The sequence below is a fragment of the Fistularia commersonii genome, chromosome 21, assembly GCF_037954325.1.
Source record: "Fistularia commersonii isolate RoL2024-O1a breed Wild chromosome 21, RoL_Fcom_v1.0, whole genome shotgun sequence".
NCBI classification, from domain to species: domain Eukaryota; kingdom Metazoa; phylum Chordata; class Actinopteri; order Syngnathiformes; family Fistulariidae; genus Fistularia; species Fistularia commersonii.
The window spans coordinates 11,216,632-11,238,103 of NC_141304.1; positions in this window are offsets into that span (position 1 = coordinate 11,216,632).

The window sequence follows — 21,472 nt, forward strand, 5'->3', positions numbered from 1 at the left end:
TGTATCTTCCTCTCTCACACCAGCTACTTTCATATCCTCTCTCACTACGTCCATAAATCTTCTCTTTGGTCTTCCTCGAGACCTCTTGCCTGGCAGCTCCAATTCCAGCATCCGTCTACCAATATATTCACTATCTCTTCTCTGTACATGACCGAACCATCTCAGTCTGGCTTCTCTGACCTTCTCCCCAAAACATCGAACATGTGCCGTCCCTCTGATAGATTCATTCCTGATCCTATCCATCCTGGTCACTCCCAAAGAGAACCTCAACATCTTCATCTCTGCAACCTCTAGTTCTGCCTGCTGTCTTTTGGTCATTGTAACAGTTTCTAGTCCATACATCATCGCTGGTCTCACCACTGTCTTGTACACCTTTCCTTTTATTCTGGCCGATAGTCTTCTATCACATAGTACCCCTGACACTTTTCTCCACCCATTCCAACCTGCTTGGACCCGTCTCTTCACCTCTTTTCCGCACTCTCCGTTGCTCTGGACTGTTGACCCTAAGTACCTGAAATCCTCCAGCTTCTTGATCTCCATTCCCTGTAGCCTCACCGCTCCACCCGAGTTCCTCTCATTCACACACATATATTCTGTCTTGCTGCGACTAACTTTCATTCCTCTCCTTTCCAGAGCATACCTCCACCTCTCTAGATTTTCCTCTACCTGTTGTCTGCTCTCACTACAGATCACAATGTCATCCGCAAACATCATGGTCCATGGGGATTCCTGTCTAACCTCATCTGTCAGCCTATCCATCACCATTGCGAACAAGAAGGGGCTCAGTGCTGATCCCTGATGGAGTCCCACCTCCACCTTGAACTTCTCTGTTACCCCTACAGCACACCGTACCAGTGTCTCACAGCTAGCATACATGTCCTGCACCAGTCCAACATACTTCTCTGCCACTCCAGACTTCCTCATACAATACCAGAGCTCCTCTCTTGGCACCCTGTCATATGCTTTTTCTAGGTCTACAAAAACGCAGTGCAACTCCCTCTGGCCTTCTCTGTACTTTTCTATTAGCATTCTCAACGCAAATACTGCATCTGTAGTACTCTTCCTAGGCATGAAGCCATACTGCTGTTCACAAATGCTGACTTCTGCTCTCAGTCTAGTTTCCACTACTCTTTCCCATAACTTCATTGTATGGCTCATCAACTTTATCCCTCTGTAGTTGCCACAATTCTGCACATCCCCTTTATTCTTAAAAATAGGCACCATCACACTTTGTCTCCATTCTTCAGGCATCTTCTCACTCTCTAAGATCCTGTTGAATAATCTAGTCAGAAAATCTACCGCTGCCTCTCCTAGACACTTCCACACCTCCACAGGTATATCATCAGGACCAACTGCTTTTCCACTCTTCATCCTCTTCAATGCCTTCCTCACTTCACTTTTACTAATTTTTGCTACTTTGTGGTCTACAATAGTCACCTCTTCTACCCTTGCCTCTCTTTCATTTTCCACATTCATCAGTTCTTCAAAGTACTCTTTCCATCTTCCCATCACTCTTCTAGCATCTGTCAATACATTTCCCTCTCTGTCCTTTATCACCCGGACCTGTTGTACATCCTTTGCATCTTTATCTCTCTGTTTCGCCAACCTGTATAGATCATTCTCACCCTCCTTACTATCCAACCGAGCATACAAGTCATCATAAGCCCTTTGTTTTGCCTTTGCTACCTCTATCTTTACCTTTCGCCGCACCTCCCTGAACTCCTGTCTGTTCTCTTCAGTCCTCTCAGTATCCCACTTCTTCTTCGCTAACCGCTTTCTCTGTATACACTCCTGCACTTCCTCATTCCACCACCAAGTCTCCTTATCTACTTTCCTTCCAGATGACACACCAAGTACTCTTTTACCTGTCTCCCTGATAACACTAGCTGTAGTTGTCCAATCATCTGGAAGCTCACCCTGACCACCCAGACCCTTTCTCAACTCCTCCCTGAAAACCATGCAACACTCCTCCCTTTTCAGCTTCCACCATTTTGTCCTCTGCTCTGCCTTTGTCCTCTTCATCTTCCTTGTCACCAGAGTCATCCTACAAACCACCATCCTATGCTGTCTGGCTACACTCTCACCTACAACTACTTTGCAGTCACTAATCTCTTTCAGGTTACCTCGTCTATACAAGATGTAGTCTACCTGCGTGCTCCTACCTCCGCTCTTATAAGTTACCCTATGTTCCTGTTTTTTCTGGAAAAAGGTGTTCACTACAGCCATTTCCATCCTTTTTGCAAAATCTACCACCATCTGTCCCTCTGCATTCCTATCCTGGATACCAAATCTGCCCATCACTTCTTCATCCCCTCTATTGCCTTCACCAACATGTCCATTGAAGTCTGCACCAATGACCACTCTCTCATTTCTGGGAATATTCTGCATCACTTCATCTAACTCATTCCAGAACTTCTCCTTCTCTTCAGATTCACATCCCACCTGCGGGGCATAGCCACTAACAACATTGAGCATCACACCTTCGATTTCCAGTTTCAGACTCATAAGTCTATCTGACATTCTTTTCACCTCTAGGACGTTCCTAACAAACTCCTCCTTCAAGATAACTCCTACTCCATTTCTCTTCTTGTCAGTACCATAATAGTACAACTTAAAGCCTGCTCCTAAGCTTCTAGCCTTACTACCTTTCCACCTGGTCTCCTGGACACACAGTATATCCACCTTCCTTCTCTGCATCATGTCGACCAGCTCTCTACCTTTTCCTGTCATAGTCCCAACATTCAAAGTCCCTACTCTCAGTCCCAGACTCTTTCCCTTCCTCCTCTCTCTCTGCTTCCGAACACGCACTCCTCCTCTTCTTCTTGTTCTTGTTCTTCGACCCACAGTAGCCCAATTTCCATTAGTACCCTGTAGGTCATCAGTACCAATGGCGGTCGTTGTTAACCCGGTCCGCGACCGATCCGGTATGGTATAGTTTTGGTTGTCTCGCATATTTGGTTTTGGCAAAAGTTTTACGCCGGATGCCCTTCCTGACGCAACCCTCTGCATTTATCCGGGCTTGGGACCGGCACAGGGAGACACTGCTCCGTGCCCCCCCAAGGCAGGCTTGGAGAGGCACAGGCCAGTGCCGCCCTGAGGCTGCATTCAAATGATGATATTGACCACAGTCAGGAAATTCTTGTCAAAATCTTGTTCAGTCCTGAAGCACTGAAGAAGCCTCTCAGATGAGGGGTGAATTGTCTTTAAGTGAAGAAACTCAAGTCCAGTTGCCAAGACAACACGATTTCAACAAGAATTCACCACGACTGAGAACCTTCAGTCATACACTCAAGGACTAAACATAAAACCATGGACCGAAGGCTGCTTTAGTACTAGAAGACATTGTTGTTTGTCCAGTTTATAAAATGTTGAATGTGGTTCAATGACAAAGGGTGCATCGGTCTAAATCTAGGTTTCACTAAAACTAACCTCAAACATTAAGTGGAGAGGATGAAAGTAAGGAAGAGAGACTGTTTTATGCAGTCAAGTGAATTCTGGCAACAGTATGATCTTCGTGGTGTTAGGCTTCAAAAAGAGACAAATCTTTCATTGCTCACATAGATATTCCTATTTTTCATATAGTTTTGTGTATTCTCTGGCACGAGTTACGAGGCAATACGTAATTTTGGCGCTGCACCAGACATTCCTGCTAGCTATGACATGCACATATGACTAATACCCATAGGACTATTGGATTTGCGTATCGTTCATCAGACAAAAATCTGCTGAAATTGATTTCTTCCAAAAATGAATCGCCTCAGAGTGCAAGCTTTCATGAGTACTCACAAAATCAGTTATTGTCAGAGATGGACTAACCACCAGCATGAAATTGTTTTCACAATAAATTATTATTGTGGTAGTGGAAGAATGAGGTTCAGCTGTACCTTTCTGTCTAAATTATATTTTTAAATCTCCTCTTGCAGGAGTTTGTTTCAGTTGGACACCAGAATTGCAACCAGGAATCCTTTCCCCTCATCACACTTCGTCTGAAACGACTGATTTTGCCCATGTTGCTTTCCTCCAGCCCATGCAAATTATAAGGCTTGTTTGAATTCATTTAATTTTATTTCACAGATCCTTTAAAACTAGATTTGAGCAGAAATTTAAATTCAAATTTGCGTTACCACTAGACTCAGTAAAATTTTTGCATTATTTCGCTATATGTACCGCTTATCCTGCACTCTGATCCTATGCTGTTCTATCCTGTCCTATCCTATCTTTTCCTATCCTATCCTATCCTAGCCTATCCCATCCCATCCTATCCTATCCTAGCCTATCTTATCCTATCCTATCCTATCCTATCCTATCCTATCCTATCCTATCCTATCCTATCCTATCCTATCCTATCCTAGCCTTTCCTTTCCTTTCCTTTCCTTTCCTTTCCTTTCCTTTCCTTTCCTTTCCTTTCCTTTCCTTTCCTTTCCTTTCCTTTCCTTTCCTTTCCTTTCCTTTCCTTTCCTATCCTATCCTATCCTATCCTATCCTATCCCATCCTATGCCAGCTGTCTGGGTGAGAGGCGGGGTTCACCCTGGACGGTCACCAGTTGATCACAGGGCCACACATTGAGACAAACAACCATTCTTTCTCTCATTCACACGTCATATAGAGACAAACAACCATTCACTCTCATTCACACGTCACATTGAGACATTTTGTTTTTGTTTGCATCCTTTTCCACTCAAAATTTTTTTAGTCATCTTTTTTTGCGGTGAATGACTTGCACTTTACCTTTGTTGGAATTTCCCATTTACTGATTAAAGTTTCAGTTTTCTCGATTGCTCACTCAAGATCTGATTATTATGTGACACTACTAATAAGATTTGTGTCATAAAGATATAATGTTTGAAAACACTAATAGCGTACTTGGTTGTAAAATAGGACACTTATCCTAAATCATTAAAAAATTCCAATATTTACAGGCCTCAGATATTTAATGGTGGACAAGGAGAAAAACCTCATTTGGTGATTTCAGTTGAATTGATTGAATATTTGTGTCAGAAAAATAACGTGAAACAATAATTGAATAGTAAAAAAAATCGAATACAACATTTTTACTGAATCCAAATCACGCATATTGTTTCTGGCAACACAGTAATAATGATGGCATTAACTACGCCCAAGTCTTTCTCAAAAGATTCAATTGCTATGGTTAATATGCAAATGCTGCCTTTAAATTGGATATGGTTACTCATCTTTTTACATGATGAAGAGAAAGAGTTTTCAGTTTCTTTGTCCATCAGAGGGGAGGTGCTTCCCCGTGCTCGCTTCCTGATGGATTACTTTGACATCTGCTTCATTCACTTCTCCACCACGTTGTTACAACAACCACACTGTGGCCCCCAAAAATCCTCCAAGGCTCATGGAGAGGCCAGGCTCCCCATTAACAAAATGGTAACCATGCAAAACCCAGATTAAAATTTAGATGCTGTTTAGTTTGTGCAAATGGCCGACCGGGAGAAAGCAGGCAGGGTGTTTTACAATTGGTGGGGGGATGAGGACAAGAGGAAATTTCCATATGAGAACTAGAAAAGGTCTTAACTCCTGGAATAATCAGCGTAAGACATTCTTCTGCTGAACTCTGTTTCAATAGAAAGACAACTTTCAAAAAAGCAGCTGCTCAAACAGCCCGAGCCAGGGCAAAACCAGAGAGTCTCTGAGAAGTTACTTGTCATTGGCTCCGGTTTTCTCGATTACACAGCTATTTCTGTCAACACTAAATAATATACTGTGGAAGATGGGAAAAGATTCACCTTTTTAAATCTTATAATCTATCACTCCAGAGTATCAGGGACACAACACAACGACAGATAAATATTTATTCTTACTGTGTGGTAATATTATGTGATCGGTACTATTATTTCACAAGGATAAACTCTGGCTGTTAATAAAAGTTACTGTGTTAAAAGGAGCAAAAGAGAAGCTTGGTAATTTTTTCACGGTATCTGCTAATTAAAAAATACCTTATCAAATCACAAAAAATTCTATGCATAATAAGCTGATACAGATTTGATGAAAAAGTCTGTTGAAATTAACTGTGGGGAAATTCATAAGTGAAACTTTTAAGAGGCTTTGTGTAAGATGTGTCTTTTTGATCAATTCATCCTTTACTACATTAAAATCATTACCAATACTGTTGTCAGGACTTACAGGCCGTACAGCATCTGAAAACAGTACTTTGTATTGCTGTTTTTAAGAGCATGTTTTAATATGGCAGTATCTTAACAGCTAATTGAAGTAACTTTAAAGATTTAATTTTAAGGGAAACAACAGAACGGCTAGTTTTGGACAAGAAAAAAAAGCCTTCATTTATTTTATTCTGTCAGTCCTTTATCAGCTCCCAATTTAAGAAAGATACCAGTGTTATAATGTAAACATCAATATTGTGATGCTTTACCATTACTTTGCATTTCTTCCATTACTTTATTAGTGATAAACATGGTAATAAACTCAACTATTAGAACCATATTTCTTTTCTTGCTTGTGTTTTCTGCTTTAGAAGGATCCAATATTTACCATTTCTGGCTCATCAAATTATTTGATAGCATTATACAGTATATTCCCCCCCCCACACACACACCTTAAATGTCTGTGATATTATTTTCATAGAGAAGACAATGGACAGACAATGAATGAATGAAGATTTTTTTTTTTTTACAGCAGGTGTTTGCATCTTCAATTTAAGGCATCCCCGTTTTCTTTCAGAAAACACCGGGGCGGGTGTGCACCGGACAACATTTTGAAAGCATTGCTTCGAGTTCCGGAGCGTGTGGTGGATCATTGTTTTACTGAAAGAACCAATCCCTTTTCCTCAAACATAGTTTACTTACATTAGATAAGATTTCGTTCTGAAATACCTTGGCAGTCATCTTTTGTTAGCATGAATGAGATACAGCCAACTTTTCAGGTACCAAAGAAGAAAAGCTGGTACAGAGCATGACTGAATCACCACCGAGGCCGCACTGCACTTGATTTCGCAAAGACCTTCATTGTGATTTTACCTGCAACATTTTCTCAGAAAGACACTTTTCTAAAAAGTAAAGTTTTTCATTTTTTTTTTTTTTTTAAATCGGTGTTTCCTTGTGGTGGTCATATGGGTTAAATGTTAAGAGTGATATAAAAAAAAAAGATTTAATAAAATCCGCTGATCGTTCTGGGCTCGCCCTGGAGAGGGGACTCATCTAATGAGTAACAACCATGTCAAGTGTTCATTATATGAGTACATTATAACATTATAATTTTTCCCCAATCTTATCTGTCTTTTAATAACCTAGGAAATTGCTGCAATCAGATTTACCTGCATTGCTCTCTTAAGATATATTTTTCAAGAACTTGCACGATTGAAGTTTTGCCTTTGTATCATGAACACAAAACAAATGACAACATAAGTAATAATTAAGCTTGTTCTGTTTCCCTTATTCATCAGTCTGTCAGAATCCAGATTCCAAGAGGGCACCATTGAAGCACTAATGACCTGCTTCATGGTGTTTCTCTTCAACATGACTGTGCACTGTTCAGGTGGCGTGAACAGTGCCTGGCGCCTTTTGCTCCGCGTCGCTTTGTGAGCAGTGCACCTTTGAAGACCTACAACGAATTGCAATTCCAAAGATTTATGACTTTCAGGCTGCCACGTGAGCTGCTTATTATTGTGTCAGCCTCATCTGTTCCTGCTGAATGCTCCTCCTAAATGTCAAACCCGGATCTTTCTCCATGGAAAACTGGCAGGTTGCTGGTGCACGGCAAATAAAGTTGTCACACTTTGCAGAGGGGGTGCAGGGGGCGGGGGGGTTCTTTGAATGTTTAAGGAAGGGGTTGCTTAATAACCCATAATCAGTATAGCAGTAACCTTAAAACCACAGCCAGTCAGAGCCAAATCACCTCTGCCAAAAGTGATGTTGGAGCTGAGGAATTAGCCAGTAACATATTTTTGAAAGGCAAAATAGGTGTTACCACTGATTTTAATTAAGGTATACATAAATCAAATCTCTCACATGAAATTCTGGAAATGCCACGGCTTTCACAAATCATAATTTTGCAATCAACAACATTATACATGAAGTGTTACGGTATTTGTTGGTGAGAATAGGCTGAAGTTGAAACGTGTCTTTTTTTTTTGGTGATAAATCCATGACTCAGAGTGAGTCTGCCGGTGTTAAACAAAAAAACAGTCGTGCACCAGTTTCACTTTTTCCCAAAAAAGGCCGGGATTCATGTTGAACTAAAATGTTTGATTGAATGCGGACTGGTGGTCAACTGGCGACCAGTCCATCGTGAACCCCATGTTTGTCTCATTGACAGCCGGGATTTGCTTCAGTCCCGCTGTGCAGGACAAGTGGTGTAGATAATGAGTTAATAATAAAATGAAATGAGGAAATAACCATCTGTAAAAAATTAAACAACAGCTTATTGTGGTATGGCTTATGTCACTTCTCTCATAGGATCTTATAGGATCGTTCCTTTCCTAGTGCAACCGGGGTCTAAGAAAGTGCGGAAGCAATCTTGCCACAACATTGCTATGATGATAAACAGTCATTTTAATGCCTTTTTACTCAGCTGTTTAAAAGAACGCTTCAAAGCAAATTAAATTATCCCAACAATAAAAAAGTGATAAAAATCAACCCGTTGTTTGGGCCATCCGTGTCAAACACTCAAAAATGATATCTCGGTATGCAATTTAGAGTCTTTTCAATTTTCTGCCAATTGACTTTATTCCATGCCATATTCTATTTAATCCTTGGTATTTTTTTTTTCTTTTGATTTCCAAATTATATTTTCAAGATCAGCAGAAAATTGTCCACACCTGTTCCTTGTCCCCATTTCAGTCCTGATTGAATCCACCTGTTTCCTTTTATTGTGCATGTATATATAGTCTGTGTTTCCCTTTGTTGTGTTTCTCCATTCTTTGCACGCTGTGTCTAAAGAGTCTAAGGTTGATTCGTTGCCTTGACGTCAGTTTCTTTGAGTTCGATGACCCCATTGCGATGGTCTCCTTTTGTTCATTTGTTGTTTTTCTGTGAACCTTGACAGAGTAAAGTAGCCTGAATATGAACCCAGCTGACTCTTACCAGATTGTAACAATCATTTGCTCCCAGGAAGAGCATCTGACCCATATTGGATGTCGGCTTTTCGCCACTGGTTGAAGGAGCAGGGCAAAGCCCCGTTAGCAGTATCTGGTCAGGTGAACCATCTGTGTTCAGGCCCGTGCAGCAAAAACAAACCCTCCAGGTTACCGGTCCTGGTCCCCTCCCGGGAAAAGTTTTTGGTCAGCCCTTTTCTGACTAAGTGTGAAATGTATTTTGAATTGTGTCCATCTGCCTTTCCTGCGCAACTTCATGAGAATGCTTGGACAGAATGGTCGCCTGATTCGTCGATCTGTGACTCACCCGAGGCTCACCCGAGCAGGATATAGACTCAGTTGGTGACTACCCCATCCGGCTTTGCACTATGGAAAGCAAACGGAATGCCTGACTTTTCCTACCTGAATCAGGACTTGTTGGTACCCCTTGACTTGCAACTGGATTTGGACGTGTTGATACCCCTGGCCATACAGACGTGCTCCTTCGACACCTGCTGCTCGAACTCAAATCGTTGCGTGCCCGTTGCGGCGCTTGCATCACCTCGGCGAGGGGACGAGGCCGGGGAGCCCGTGCAGTTGGGGAGAGCAGGATTTTCTGCAGAGGCGCATCTGGGCTGCCAGTAGGAGGGCAGGTGCTCCTACTGTAAGAAGTGGAACCATCTCCTGGTCATATGTACCGCTAGAAGAAATAGTCCACCAGTGTGTGCCAGACCCCATCTGGAAAGTTTCATCCTTGCACCTTAAAGGAAAGGTAAGACCTCTTGTCTTTGGGTTCTTATCGGCTGGCAGAGCTCAATGGACTGGGAGACGGCCTGAAAATGTAATTTTAAGACCCCATATTTAGCACTGCAATTATGGGCCCTTGCTCTTGATGAAATTCAATCTTCTGGGTGACCCAGACTGACCCCCTCAAGGTCATAGTTGGGGATGACTAAGAACTCCTTGCCTTTTGCTTAAATCACTCAAGCAGCACTCCTGCATTCTGGGATTTCCGTGGTTGAAATTATACCACCCACACTGATTTTTGGTAACTGGGAGGTTTTTGGGCTGTACTGAGGGATATCAGGGCAGATGTTTACAGATGAGTCATGTTAAAATAGAGGTATTCCTCACTGACTTTGCTCATAACCAACCACCAACTTGGACTTGATACCAGTTGGTACTATGACCGAGGAACATTCTTATTGTGGTAAATGGACTTTATTTTTTTCACTTAGATGTTTCGCCCCTCATCTGCGTGGCTTCTTCAGCTCTAATGGCCTGTGGGGACTTTCTGAATATAAATGCTAGGGGTTGATCTTTGTTACGATTGCTTGTTGTGCAATTTCAAGTGTCGATCGGCACTGAGAAAGCCTCTCGGATGGGGTGGGACGAAATTTCTTGAAGTGAAGAAAATAGAGTCCAGCCACCAAGACAAGATTATGAATTTACCATGATCTGGGTGACTGAGAGCCTCTACCTGTGTTAGGGTTAGGTTTTTCAGTTTTCACTTCTCAGACTACCTTTACAGAGCATACATTATTGATCGAGCCTCAGCTCATTTAGAATTGAAAGGAGTGCGTTTGGGCGGCTTGGACATCTGACATGATGTCTTACAAACACCACCTTTTTTATATAGGAGATGCGGCTGACTGTTGTGGTGTGTGTGTGTGTTTGTTTTTTTTTTTTTTATAAATAGAATTTGTCTGGCCTGGGAATGTCTTGGGTTCACACAGAGAGCAAGAGTGCCTCACTGGGGGCCGACATTGAAGTTGACGTCCTCAGTCTACTGCCACAGACTTGACACTGAACGCATGATCTTAACTGTGCCTTTTTCGTAAAGGAATTTACTTTGTCTGACAAATTAAATAAGCCTGCATTATCTAAGCACGTAACGTCCCGGTCTATGCAGAGCAAACATTAACTTTTCCACCGAAGAAAAGATGCAAGAAGTCAATGAGGTGAATGGGTGTTATGCAAGGAGACTGCATAGGGTGGCTTGAGAGTTATATTGTATGATCAGTCACTTGAAGCAATCCAAATGATGACTTTTAAAACACTTTGTCTTCAATGTTTAGATTTACATTTTTTTTTTTTTTTTTTTGACCCAAAAACACTACAACTGTCCCCTGCCAGTGTGAACACATCTGTTTTCTGTACATTCTGTCATTGTAGTTTAAGCAAAGCTTGATTGCCCCTCTGTCTCATCTTGCTTAAGATCAAAACTTTTCAATGTTCTGCTTGAGTGGTGGTGCTTTAGTTTAAATCCTGCTTATTTGCGCAATATTATACATTTCTTTGAATCACCACTTTAAGAGTCAAGATTCCTCACTCACTGTTTTGCCTGAATTTGTATCATATTTCATTTTCATCCCCTAGGCCATACTGTGCATGGCCTTGGGAGAGAAGTATGAAAGATCATAATGGTGTGTAAATCTGCATCACTTTTTTTTGGATTCAATATGATTGTAAAGACATGGATAACACTTGGACTATTGCTTGCTCGGGTTAAACTTTTTCACTGTATTTTGTTGCCAATTGGCAGAACAAGAAGTAACTTAATTATATGAATGCAACAAAGCGCTCCAAATCTGAACAAGCTAGTGGGTGTGTCTTGTCTCATTTTTCCACTTTGCTCTTCAAGGCGGACAGTGAGTCACAAGAGTTTCCAGGTATATTTATGCTCACTAAATACCTGTGGAAGATGCAGTTATCAAAGGTGTTGACCTTGAGTTAAAAGTTCAGCATGTCACAATGTATTCAGAGAAGAAATTTCCATTTTTAATTCCGTATTAGTGTTTTATTTCAACTTGTTGCCAATACGGCACTTCAAAAATGAATGGAAAAACTCCTTTATGGACAGCCACCTTTTGTAGAGCAAACGAAGTGATCACATTCTTTCACGATCATGGTTGTTTGAACAGCTTTTTGAAATGGTATTCACGGAAAAATGGTCTTGTTCAATACAGTAACTCTTTTAGACAATCATTCCAAATACAAAGGTTTGTGTCATGATCTCCTGGTCTCGCTGCTACGAAAAGGTCAGCCACAATGCTGATTGGAAATGCCCGTTGGGGTCGCTTAGCTCTGACCAGCTTTGTTTTTTCAATTTAGGGTTCTGGTTAACAGAATTGTACAAATCAACCAGAGACAGTAGTTGAGGAGACTGGGATTACACTAGATAAATAAATGCTCATTAGCAACTCACCTAGTGTAAACTGTGGATTGAACATTTCCATTTGAATTTCTGTCGGTATTTGGATGAGTCAATGACCGGATTTTCAGTTTTGCATTAACTTCTCAAGCGCTTGTGTCCATTGCACAGATCTGAGAGATTGCTGTGCTTCCATCTCTTATTGCACATCTGGCGGTTTACCCAGTGCCAACGGTTTCAGATTACAGACTAAGACATACAGGTGATGACAGATGAAATTCTGAAAAACTCTTTACTTTGTTTCCCTGCATGAGCGCTGGTTGTGCTGACTCTTCCGTGCAGAACTCTTGCCTCAACTGTCTGCACTCATGCATTGCTTCACATACGAAGTCAACCGGCAGGCATTCATCTTGCATGTACCTTTTCAAGCTTCAAGGAGAAAATACCGAGATAAGACCTGCTGGTGCTGCAGATGTGCATGGCCTTAAAGTTCATTTCCTGAACTTGTCGGTGTGAGATTTTAAAGAGGGAGCTACAGTAATAAACTCAGGAACGGAAGGTATTAGTAGCGTGGACTGAGAGGCCGAGGTTCTGTTTTGTGTCTCTTAAAACCGCAAGCTTCACCATTTGACAAGATATGGAATCTAATGGGGGTGAGGGGGGAATTAATCTTCGTTCAGTGCCAAATGGCATTCTCTGTAAAAGACCGTTGCTCTCAATGCTGGTCATGTTTGCATAAATCCTTACTGACCAAACTGCATTTCAATGTCCCGATACTGGTGACAAAACAATGCGAAAATCATTATTATCTTGATGTGGCCTCTGATATTTAAGGTAGTGCACCCCAGACCGGTGGCCTGTCGACCGCAGGCTGACATCGAGAGACGTGCAACCATTTGCACATCAGGACAATCTAGGGTCCCCAATGAACCTACTGCATTTTTTTTTTTTTTTTTTTTTTTTTTAAACTGTGGGAGGAAACCGGAGAACTTACTGTCTGCGGGCGGTCAACTGATAAAACAGCTAGTGATGTTATCATGTTGGGTAATCATGAAACAATGCAGAAGCTATGCACATGGTAAAAATGCTGAGCTCTCATTTGTGCTGGACTTAAAGATGATCTCGTCAGCATTTCCCCCAAATTTGCCTAAATTCAGTGGAACTCAAAGTGAATTGCTAAAGCACTGGGTACCTACCATCAACTTCTGTAAAAGCAAGTGCTCTGCTTCTGACACCAACCGGAGACCGAGGGGTCTGCAGGCCAGTACCACTTTTCACTGCTGTAGAAAAGTAAGCAACAGTGTGCATGTCCAATGGCCATTTTTTGTTTTTGTATCAAACTGTTTTATTTAAAATGCTTTACATTCCATGCAACTGCCATCCAAAGGTGTCAGTCATGGATTAATGTGAAATCTTATTCCCATCAAAACTGGTGTATGACATTTAAGATATTTTCCTTTCGGTGACTCCCTTCAGGGGTCGCCACAGCGGCTAAACCTCCTCCATTGACTCCTATTCTCTGTATTCTCTTCTCTCACACCAGCTAACTTCATGTCCTCTATCACTATGTCCATAGATCTTCTTTTTGGTTTTCTTCTAATCCTCCTGCCTGGCAGTTCCAACACCAGCATCCTTCCACAAATATTCAATATCCCTCCTCTGTACATGTAGTAATTTAAAGGCTTAAGCCTCTGGCCCCTGGGCTCTTATACTTCATTGGTGCAAAGCATTATTTTGCTTCAACTTGAAAAAGGGAGTAGCATTTCTGAAACCTATTTACATGCATCTTGCTTTCTCAATGAGCATTTAAGCTCCCTTAGATTTCTTTTTTTTTTCGGGGGGGGAAACCACATATTGGTTGCCCTATCACAGATTATAGCCAGATTACACAACAGAATTCCTCCTGCTAAAGTTAGTTATGAATCAAGATGATCATTTAACAGCTTAGCTTGCTTACAGTACAATATTTACTTTCTTGCAACCTGATCAGTTTATGCTTGAACCCGGTGTTGCCTGTTGTGACCTCTTACGACAGTGCCACCCAGTGTTAAAAAATATCATCCCGAGACTTTTGTCGTCTGCGTTATCACAGTGGATGGTTTCCAAAAAGGAGGATATCAAGAAAAACTTACACATACTTACACATTTCATTGTTTTTTGCTTATGAAAGTTGTAGTACTAAATTGTGAAAAGTGGAACGTTTTTACTTAAAATTAAACCTTTACTAAGGGAATTTCAAGACTTTGCATTATTTCTGTGGGGCTTTTTTTTCCTTTATGAATTCTTTGCACATGTAAATGTACAACAGATTTGAAAAGATTTAGAACACATTTTTTTTATTTATTTTTTTTACGAAACTCAAATCTTAAATTGTATAATCGAAATGGAAAACAGAAATTTCTTTTTTTTTTTTTTCTTTTTTTTTTTTGATTTTGCACTGCACGAGAATCAAATGTGATGGTTATTTTCATCCCCCGGTTTTGGTGATCGCAGTTATCAGCAACCATCACACCTGTAATACTGAATAGAGGTTATCCTTGATTGATTGTAGAAAACCCATAGTAAACCAGATATGAAATATTTTAAAATGGATTTACAATATTTTGACCTGGACTTGCATAATTTTTCTGTGCATTTACCACCTTTTTTTTTTTTCTTTTTTTACATTGAAAAAATTTTAAGGACTAAAAACAATTGGATTTGCGCATCGTTGTTTTCATTTGGATGGTAACACTCACATGGATTTGCAAAATTTTCACATGAACTTGGGACTTAGTTTTTCCACACACCAAATTACCACAAATGTGACTAGCGCTCTGGTGTCCAGGCGGTTAGTGTAGTAACATACTTCTCCCATAACATAATACATTATTGACTGGTTAGTATAGTGGAGAGCTCTACACCTGCACAAACACATGCAGGATCTAAGTTCATATTTTTTAGAAAAATAAAATAGAGGCTATTTCTCTTGCTTCCTGAGATGTGTTATCTGCTTTCCCATGGCTGCTTATTGATGCTTGTTGCAACCCCCCCTTCTATCATTGTTTTGACAGCTTGTGGCCTTCTCAAGGATGGTGGATATTTGTGTGGAGGCTTTTGGACAGTCCATGAGTGGGAGGAACTCCTGCTCAGACTAACTGTGACTGATGCAAATTATTAATTTTCTTTTTTGGACAACACTGACAGTTTGGGTCATTCTTGTTTATTTATTTAATGTAATTTAGCTAAAGGGTCTCTGCAATCACCTAATAGGCTGAAAATATTGTTAAACTCGACGTCAGTGGTGTGGCTAAGTGTCATTCTTGGCCCGGAATAACACAGCTGGCAAGATCAGAAAGTGTCACACTGAGGCTGAGAAAGGAGTGACGCCACAACTCATTGACATGGTGCTAATATAACACAAGGGAAATTCCTGAACATGTGGAAATTAAAATAATGGAGATAAAACACACCACAGGAAATTGTGCATTAATTTTATTGATCAGAAGTGCCATGGGTGTCTTTATTATATTAAAGGTGGTTTTGATGTTTGTGACTCTTAATTTTGCGATGATTTTAATGAAAATTAGAATCAAGTTGGGTCTTAAGCTTTTTTGGGGGTGGGATTTTGCATACTCCAGTTTCAAATGTTTGAAAATGAACAAATTAACAGATAAATAAAAAAAAACATTAAAACTTAGGCCAAAAAAAACACCTTACATAGCAAGTAGCTATGCAAGAATTAGTGACTATGTGATTTGACACCAATGGAGGGAAGAAAGAAACTTAGTCTCTGTACTATCAGTTTTATTATTATGCATTATGGTAGCTTTGTATGCAACATTTGCACCGTACAGTAAAAAAGAACAGTTTTAAAAAAAAAAAATCATAAACCTTGAACACTGTACTGCCATTGTGCACTACCTTGAAAGGGAAAATGTGATCAAACCCAGCACATCCTTAATATGTGAGCTACCTGATCGTCTCATCTAACACAGACACAATGGCATCTCCTCCCCCTGGAATAATGTTGCGCTCCTCTGGAATGCTTCAAAGGTTGCTGGAGGCCATTCACCATTCAGTAAACAATCCCTGCCAGGTAATAAAAGAAGCATGTCAGGAGTGTGCACAGCTTAAAAGCGCCATGATGGTGTGGCAAGATTGCATTCAAGGGAAAGGAAATGAAAGTTATACTATTATGCACAATAGGTGCCAGCACAGCTACAGTAATTTGAAAAGATAATGTAGGAAATGTAGTCAAAGACCATACTTGTGCTTTGGTTCCTGTGGCCTGATGGTTTCTATGTAATGCTTGTTCCCTTCATTAATAGCAATAGCAATGCCGGCTTGCTAACTTACCACTTAACTTATCCTTACTGATGTGTTGTTAGGAATCTCTGATGCCATGAATGTTCAGGTTGTAGCATCACACAGACCCGGTTTTACTTTGCACTTGGTGAAAGCATTGCGAACAAAAATGTATTCCTACATTTGGTGCTTTTATTCAGTCTGTACTATATTTCCATATAGGCTTATTTGCCTGAAATGACCAAATGCACCAAAGGTGACAACTAATATAGTTTCTAATAGTTTCTGTTTACCTACTAACCCATTAAAATTGGATTGGGAAGAGTGTTTTTTAAATATTTCTATTCAGAATTCAGCTTATTGCTGTATATTTTTGAATTTGTAGGACTAACCTGCCTGCCTGAGTTGACTCTCTTCATATTTCATTTCATTCTTCATATTTACAGTATATAATACATATGCGTTGGCCTCCATTGTGATTTAATTGGTTCTGGTTAAAAGTGTTTGCCATTTTGCATAAATGATAAAGCATGCCTTGCCACTTTCATATGAGTGATAGAACCTTTCCTTTTTTTAGCCACTCCTACTTTCATTATTTTTTTGCCGGATATAGAGAACATGAACTACACATGACTACATGACTACACATGGAGCCAAATAAGAAGAAATTACAGCCGGTGGCATAGACCTATTGGGCGTTATTCGAATTTTAGATAAGGAATTCAAGATACCGGCATGAATACAATTTTACAGCCTATTATGTTGCGGTAGAGGCTTGGCTTATTGTCTTCAGTAATTGTAATCCCTCATGTTAACATTGCTCAGACATGAGTCTTTTGAACAGAATGACAGCCAATACCCTTTGGGTCATTTTATATGGCAGTTAGCCGAAAGCCTGCAATAAATCACGCTTTTTTTGGTAACGCGAGTGAGTATCCGTTTCGTAGATCTATACCGAAGTTGCTCGGAGGCTGTGATGCCTCCATTGTTTGCCATTGATGTGGCTTTCAGGACCCACAGGGCGGATGCAACAGTGCAGCTTCTGGAACCAGTTTCCGCTGGATAGGTGAGAACCCTCCTCCCCTCTGGTGAGCACATAGCTGTCAGCTCTTTATACCTGTTTTATTTATTTTTTCCTCTCGAAGGGCAGCCTAAGTTCCCTCCTACCATGAGACCATCAGTTCAGTCCTGATGACAGTTTTGTGAGCGGTGGAACAGAGGTCACGTCGGGCCGTCAGAACCTTGCGGTGATCTTGTTGGTGGCCGAGGGCAGCTGACATTTTCTGCCCCTCTCTTGGTGAAAGGAGAGACCACTGTTCTGGGTTGTTGCTTTGGCCCTCCCGGCCTTGCTTGGTGAACTGTGTCCTCTTGGGTGATGTTCCTTGGCTTTCCCTGTGCAGTATTTCTGCAGGAAGACCAGGACTTGTTTTTGGACCCGTTGTCTTTGCTCCATGTTAACGCTGCAAAGCACCCTGAAAAGACATACTGCAAAATCCACTCATAGGAGGTGCAGAGCTAGCGGCTCTCCTTCGATCCCCAAATTTTCTGGTTCTGGGGGGGCCTGAAAGGTATCACACAGGTATCTTGTGAGGGAGAGCCAAACCTTGCTTGGGGAACCTTCCCCAGGTCAGCAAATGGGACCTGTTGATCATGGCTTCTCAGACTCTCCATGCTGGCTGGTTGGGACCCTGGTAAAACCTCACAGGGTGGCCCTCTCAAACCAGCGTTTACCTCCATTATGTTCCAAATAACCAAATAAAACAATTGTGAAAGAATTGTGAGCTTCCCGAAGCAGACTCCCATTGGCTTGCCCTTTAGGGGGCTCTTCCAGTCTCTTGTGAATGCTGTTTTTAAAAATTGTCAGCCGTCCATCACCCCTTATTAGCACCTCTGCCCGCAGGTTTGATTTTTAAGCATGCGCTGATTCTTTTGACCATTTTTGGGTGCGGTTTCTGCCAAATGATTTTCATTAAGTTCCTTTCAGGTGAAAAATACCACTATTATTTCATTCTGTTGTACACTTGGGGGAAAAAAAAACTTAGTGATAGCCTGGTTCAGTGAATCTCACTTAGCTTTTGTCCTGCATGAACACGGACTTTGTTTCATGTGTCAGGTGATTTAAGAAAAAAAAAAAAAAAAAAAAAAAAGTTTTTTTTTGCCCAGGCTGATTTATGTCAGTGGGAATTTCAAAATGTTTCTCACAAACGGCACAGCATTAGAAAGAGTGACGCATCGCTAGGGGCAGGAGGTCTGCTAGCATAGCATAACCGAGCTCCTGTCCACTGACAACTGCTGTTGACGTAATTGTTGGCCAAGAGGTAAATTGTCATGCATTCCTATAAGATGATCTTCCCCACAGCATTCAGGAGGGTAATACTTCTGAGTTGGCTAATGCTGTGGTACTCTTTTAACCTCAGGTATAACGATAGTTACCACTTTGCTTTGGGAATAAGCGAAATTCGGGGCATCCTTTCGTACCTCTTGTTTTGGATAACATGGCTGACTATGTTCAGTTTGCTGCCTCTTAATGTGTTCCTAAAGTTGGAGCTTGGCTTTTGCAATACTTCTCCATGCTCCACTGTTGTTGGCTGTTTGGTAGCTGATCAATCGGATTTTTCTTACATTAATCTTTGAACTGCTCTGAGTTGTATTCTGATGCTGAGGCTGTAGTATCTGAGTCACTGCAGTAGCTAACCTTGCCATGTTTTTTCCTTTTTGCAGTACAAGCTTGTATCTAGTTGCTCCTTTCACATTTAGGCTTTCTTTGAAAGATTCATGGTTGTGACATCGGACTACCCGAATTTGTGCTTGCGTTAATGAGTTGTTAGTCATTACTGTACCGATACTCACTGAATTTCTGAAATTGTAGACACATACTCTGGAAAGCCCAAACCTTTCAGTCCTTGTCAAGTCCCTGGAATAGATTAATATAGAATTGCCGATAAACAACGTTGTCAGCCTTGGTAGGAAAAATCTGTATTCTTAAATGCAGTCTGAAAAGATTACAGAGAATATTGTGTGATTCAGATGCTGCCTTGGTGATTTCATGTTTCTACAAATTTACTGACTTGCTATTAAATCATAAATCTGTTAAATCCTTGGAATAATCTTTTTCAGCTGCATCCACTTTCTTGAGCGCACATACTTAAGATTGTTTTCTTTTATTAGGCCTTGTTTCTGTCTCCTGAAGTGCAGCCTGATGAATCCTCTGATCTGAGACATGCAATCGTTTTATCTTGTGTGATATTTTCATCACACAAACATTTAACACTTTCAATGTGTATCCGGCTTGTTGAGGGATTTTTTTTACATCTGGACCCGAGTAACTGCTAGTGATCTCATCGGTGTGTTGATTCAACCATGTCTCAGCAAATCGATGGACACATGGTCATAAGCCAGATGTCATTAATGCCTCTCGTTATTTCTAGATCGGATGTTGATAGTGGAGCAAACACATAATCACATTTATAATTGTGACGCTAAGAAAATACCATTTTGACGTATCACGCAAACTTTGTCTCAATGTCTAATTTATTTTTCAATTTCATTTCTGAATCAGCCTCCTGTTTTCTAGATCCCAATTAGTAAGTCCAGAAAAATGGTGTCCTTGTGGCTTTCCTCGCGATTGTTTTGGTCGAAATTATGATTTCTGATTTTACAATTTGAATTTATTTATTTTTTACAAAATTAACTTTAAACACAATAAATATGTTGTGAGGTATTTCTAAGTATTGTCAGGTAGATGTTATAACTTTAGATTTTTTTTTTTTTGTCTTAGGTTTGTCCCTGAGCTGTGCGTGTGTATGTGTATATGCATATACTTTATACAATCATTTAACCTCCAAATGTATCAACATATAATCTGTTTTTTCCCTCATTGAAGTTTTGGATACAATCTTGAAGGATCCTAATTCAGCCCCAAAGTTAAAGGAACAGTTTGAGCTTTAGCACTAGATTCGACATAAGACAATGTGTTCAACAGTCAGGATTATCTACCGGGGGAAAACTGCAAAGATTTGTTGTCGAGGTCTTCCTATCAATGAATGTTTGTGCCTTTTGGTTAGATTGTCAAAGATAATCCTCTTATCTTCCACGGCATTAAATGGTGACATAGAAGCCAAATCAGGGAAACTCTTATGCTAAACTGCCTAGTGTATAAGGTAAAGACCCCACAGAAGCAGTGCGTGCCTTAAAAGAGGTATTACATCAAATTGTCTGTCAGTCAAGTAGTGATAGATCTGCCTGTCACATTTTTCTCCTTGACAACAGGAACTCCTTTTCAAATCAGCTCTCAGGCCCCGAGATTTGAGACAAGCAGTCTTCCGGCCTTGTTTGCTTTCAGATGAAGTGAAAATGAGTTGTTGCGTTTTGTTTTTTCTTTTTCCCCACAGCTGGTCGTGAAACGGATTAGGTTAAAGTGACAGGCATCTCAGAGGGTAGAAGAAATGAGGCCTAAATAAGGCTTAGGAAGCCTATTTAGACTGCTTTCTTTCGTGTGTGTGTGTGTGTGTGTGTGTGTGTGTGTGTGTGTGTGTGTGTGTGTGTGTGTGTGTGTGTGTGTGTGTGTGTGTGTGTGTGTGTGTGTGTGTGTGTGTGTGTGTGTGTGTGTGTGTGTGTGTGTGTGTGTGTGTGTGTGTGTGTGTGTGTGTGTGTGTGTGTGACGTAATCACCTAATCAAAAAAGTGATGCGCCATCTCCAGGCTAAAGTTCCTTGATTTGAGGAAAACTCTCATGATGTCACGATCCAATCAAACTAAAAGTCAACCCATTTCATAAGATAAAACAAAACAAGAAAAATTTAAACCAAGTTTTACTTTTTGGCAATCAATATTCAAATACCCATTCAATGTTCATGAATGCGTGACATTCTAAATCACTGCAATAATCTAAAATTTCAAGTTTCACAATATATAAATATGATCATTACACCCACCCAGCCCCCAATTCAAAAACAGACATGAATTCATGACTGGTGTAC